The following is a 5462-nucleotide window of genomic DNA, read 5'->3' as shown; positions in this document are numbered from 1 at the left end:
AACCTGGCATCTCAGATTTTAATTCTGATGAGACTAGGTTTTGTTTTTCTTCCCGTGTTAAAGAGCATTCAGTTCTTAAATGAGGTTTTTCTTACAGCTAAAGGGTGTAGCTATTTCTTTGCACATCCAGCAGAGGGCATGAAAGCCTATTTATGATTCTAGCCCATTAGCTTGGTTTGATTTAATGGCTAAATGAGAGCACGAAGCTGGGTTACTATTGATAACAGATTTGTGACAGACCCTAGTAGAGTAGAATAATAATGAGGTTCAGATCTGCAAAGAGGAATCCAGTAGTTTAGCTCATATGGCTCCCAATGAGGCCGAGCATCAAGTGAGATGCCTGCCATCAAAGAGTCTAGAAAATTTGAAATACATTTCTGCTTCCGAGGATGAGCCCTGTGAGCATGAGCTGCCTGCAAAGGCGGGGTAATTTGTGTATACAGCGCTCATGCGGTGTGTAACATCTACAGCAATGACCCTACAGGGCTAGCCTATTTCTTTTTCACCTGACCACAAATTCCCCTTTAATTTTCAGTTTTGTAGTTCCAGAATTTGTTTCATTTGTTTTAGGAGCACAATTTTTATAAAAGACAACTTTAAAATTCAATATCTTTCACGGAAATGAAATAGAGCTGAGATAGGACTGAATAGCATTCATGTGGATGATGAAATGAAACTCAACCAGAATATTATATTTAAGGCAAAATGTGAAATATTTCAGGTTTATATAAAAGAAAATGAGACAATGAAAATGTGTTGGCTCTGAGACCCCGCTTTCAAGAGAGAGTGATTTTTTAAAAATCAGAGCAAAGAAAGGAAATAGAATACACATTCCAAAGGAATCTTTTACTTTTAAATTCATTTTGCTTTGTGATTTTGTACAAAATAACTTTATACAGGCTTTCTTTTTTTCCTATTTATTACTAGGTCCTGGAAAATAGTAGAATTTTCTGTTATTTTACTAAATGTAGTTCTGGGAAAATGAAATAATAGTAATATCCCTTTATAAAATGGAATAGCTTGGTGATGAACAAAATTTAATTTTTATTTGTGCATTTGGAAAATAGTTATCTTTTTATTCCAAAATTATGCCAGTCTACACCTACTATCTGACTCATGAAGCAAGTAGTGTATATCAATCAAGATTTCAGATTTTTATATTAATAAGATGAAAAGTGGTATTGCTCAGAAGCACTGAAATTATTAATGAATGTAGCTATCTTAGTTTTATTATCATATTTATTGAGAGAGGGTTTCCTCTTTGGAAAATCTATTTATGGGATGTAATAAGTAAAACAAGGAGAATTTCCCTTTGTCTAGTAATTGATATAATTATATATTTCTTTATATTTAATAATCATTTTATATTTTTTCATCAGACATGAAAACTGAAGTCATGTAGCAATTCAGATTATTCTCTGTTTTATATATCTAAATATGGGTAGATTTTTAATGTTAGAGTCTTAGGTACAACCGACTAATTTCTTCCTAGATTTAGAAGAACTGGAGCTGTCATTGTTTTCTTGAAGAATATTGAGAGACACAAAACAAGAAAGCCCAGGGACTTAGTTTAAATAATCAGTGGATGATTGCATGCTTCCTTGATATCATGTGGAATGCTTGTCACCTGTGACATGACTGACAAAATAGATCAACGCTACATGCAGAGAGTTGGACGAGGATGGACTCCAGTTGGAAGGGATGGGATGCCAGTCTCTTAAGGATGCCCAAACATTACTGGGATGATAAGGAGATGTAAGGACTATTTTTTAAAGGAGAATGTGAAGTTGAAAGGAATCCTTTGAGAGAATGCTAAATGTAAAAGGGGCAGCCACCCCAAGGGACACACTCAAGTAACAATAGATGGTCACTAAAAAGAATGAGTGTGTGTAACTGCAGGTTTTGTTCTTTGTTTGAGGCACACATATTTGGGATCAGAACGAGACTGTGTAAGGCTTTAGAAAAGAGTTAGTTTCTTTATAAATATATTTTTAACTATAATTTTATTAGCATAAGGAGAGTATTCCATTGAAAAGGCAACCAGAATTGGCATATGCTCAGAACAGCCATTACTGGGACAGTAGCCCCATGTGATTAAGCCTCCCTTGCATTTTTAGTTCCCTGATTTTTATTCTCCACAAATGCATTTTTTTCCCCTTAGTTTCCCTCATCTTTGTCTGATTTTGACAAGGTTTGCTGACTGCTTCATTTTCTACTGTATTAGCCAAATTAGGTTATTTTGTTTTTATTTACTAAACTTGAAGCTTTCCCTTCTTCAATAAAAGAGTCCCCCTCTGATTTCCTCCTCTAGTCAATACTACCCTTCAGCAGCTTCAGAAAACAAAGGCGTTGTATAATGTTTGTTTTAATTGAGGGAATGGAAACTACAATTTCCAAGTAAAGTGCCTCTCCACTCCTTCCCCCGATTCTCTGGGCTACATAGGCTTAGCTTTGCGTGCAAAAACTTCATTTAGAAAATGGCAAAAATGCTTTATGATTTCTCCCCAGTTTTCTAGCTTTATCCAACCCCTTCTCCAGCAAACTCAGGCAGACAGTTAAAGGGTCAGGTCTGCTTGGCTTCATCTCCCTTTATCTGTACGAAGGCTGTATCACAAAAGCATCTCTTTCTTTCTTTTAAACTCCCATTTTCCTTTTCAATCCCAGTTTTTCTTTTTTTCCCCCTAAGTATTATCAACAAACCTTTACACTTTCAGTTTTTTGGAAGGAGTTGAGGTTTTGCAAAGGAAACCTTACAGTACTTTTTATTTTTAAAAAGTCTCCAACTCTGATTCAAATAGAGTGTATAGGAATTAAAATTACAATATTTTACTTAGGAGTCATATTGACTGCAAAGTGTGGACAACTTCGGATCTTAAATTTTGGATCCAATTGAAAAGGACATTTTTCAGACAATTGAAACAACATAGACATCAGGAAAATTGATGGTAAGGAACTGTTAATTATTAATGATAACGATATCGTGGTTATATTGTTAAAAAGTCCTTATCTGTTAGACATATATAGTGAAGTATTTATGAGTGAAATGACATGATTTTTGAGATCTGTTTTAAATAACCAAATAAACAAACAAATATTCTTATTTTTTGGCTCCGGAGAAAACCTATATGTTGAATTTGAGTATACATCCATTTTTTATTTGCCTACTCCAATCCTAGCTGTGGCTCTGCTTTGCATGAACAATGAAATTTAATAAACTATTTTACCTTTTGCTTAGAGTATATTTTGTTTTAAGAATACTACAATGATTAACCCATTGGTACCATAGTTCAGTCACTCAAATATGGACTTTCTCATTTTTGAATACCTAAAAAGCATTTTTATGTATTTTTATTTAGCGTATTTTTAAATCAACTCAGTTTCAAACTTAAATGTATTTTAAATTGAAACTTTACATTGTATCATAAGTGGAAAACTGGTTCTTTCTCAAATTCACATAAAAATAAATAGATGGTTATAAAATAAAAATCCAATGTACCACCTAAAAATATTTCAAATACTGTTGGTAGTAAGTATAATACACTTTGAGAAGCTCATTAATATATGTTTTGAAATTGAGATTACACCACAGCATGAGACTAAAAGTGAAAAACATAATTTCCAACTGCAGGAATAAATATTCAAACAATTGGTGCTTATAAAAAAAGTTGGTCAACTGTTGATCAACTATGTCTAGTGATGTATGACACCAATTATTTTCTTTAAATCCTTTATGCTATTCCTACTACATTATTATCAAAGTTACTTGAAACAGTAAACATATTCATAGAATGAGGGAATTAAGCAAGATGACCTCAAAAATTCTTTCTAGGTCTAAATCATTATTATTCGATGCTTCTAAATCATTATTGTAATGATTCTTTTCTAACTTTAAAATTTTTCTTTTAGATTTTAAAAAAATTGGAAGCAAATAGATACCCTTCTGATTATCACTCTGTGTGGGTGTGTTGTGTGTGTGTGTGTATGTTCTAGTTCTTTTTCAATGGAGAGAATTAGTTAGACACTCTGTGGTGTATTTAGATTCCCATTTCTATGATTACTTCTCTGTAAAGTGAGGGCTAAGTGAAGATAGGGTGATGTGAATAATTAAACAGGTAAGTGTCGCTATGGAAGGCTAATTAGTAAATAGAGTAATAATCCAGGTCACATTCTCTCCTTTCTATAAAATTTTTTTACCATATTTTGCATTATTAAAAAGTTTTCTAGAATACTCTCACTCTCTTCATTTCTTTCTATATTTTATATTTTTACATATTTTCTAAAATTTGTATAAAGAGAAACAAAAGAAGTCAGTTATTTTAAAATTTACTGGTTTGAGTGTCAAATTAAAAATAAACCTTATACCTACTTTTTCAGGACCTCACTTCAGTTTTCTGGGGACAAATGCCAACCAAAGTATCATTATTTTTACAAGAAATTTGTTAAAGCTAATAGATCTGTTCATCAGGAATATGTATAAGACATTGTTCCATGACCCTTTAGTCTGTAAATAAAATGTTGCTTATGGAAATTATTCATTTTGTTTTGTAAAATAAATGTATTCAAAAGCCCTTGGATTCATATTTAAATTGAGCAGCAAACTTGATTCCCAAAGTGAGAAAGTGACAGAGATTCCTACTGTGCTTAAAAAGAAATAGTTGTTAATGCTTTCAAATAAAATGAAAGACTGTCTTTATGACATCCTAAGCACCATGAAATTCAACCTATGTTCAGAGGAATTAAACTCAGGGAGACCAAAGAAACGCTCTTCAACATTATACTCCAATTGCTCCACTTGATCCTGATCGCAATAAGTATCAGCTATGTGTGTGTGTGTGTGTGTGTGTGTGTGTGTTTGTATGTGTAGTCAGTCAATTGCTCTTAATAATACATTTATGAACTATATATTGGTTATTACATTTTAATACCATATATCTGAAAACTTAAAGCTTACAGTATAGAAATAAGAACATTATATGGTGAAAGATGTAATTGGAAAGCTGTACAGTTATACGATCCAGTCACCTTGTATGAAAATCATCCTTACCCAGATATTTTTCTAAAAGTGATTTTTAAACTTGGGTCAGTTAACTGCGGCTATGAAAGCTGAAAGGAACAATCTAGAAAGCGTGTTAAAAATGACTCTGGACTTCTGATATAGCATTGTTCTTTGATTTGGATGCTGATTGTGTAGTGTATTCAGTTTGTAAAAAATTATCAAATTATATACTTATGATTTGTGAGCTTTTTTGTATGTATGTTACATTTAAATAAAATGTACAATAAAGAAAACACAAAGGATTATTAAAATAATTTAGAAGAAAACAATGGAGAACATCATTGTGATTTGTGTAGACAAAAATTTCTTAATCAAAACACAAAAAATGGTGACCATAGAGAAAAAAACAATGAACTGGACTACATTAAAAACTTCTTTTCATCAGAAAATATCATTTTATATATAT

The sequence above is a fragment of the Equus przewalskii genome, chromosome 18, assembly GCF_037783145.1.
Source record: "Equus przewalskii isolate Varuska chromosome 18, EquPr2, whole genome shotgun sequence".
Taxonomy (NCBI): domain Eukaryota; kingdom Metazoa; phylum Chordata; class Mammalia; order Perissodactyla; family Equidae; genus Equus; species Equus przewalskii.
This window is presented reverse-complemented; position numbering follows the sequence as displayed.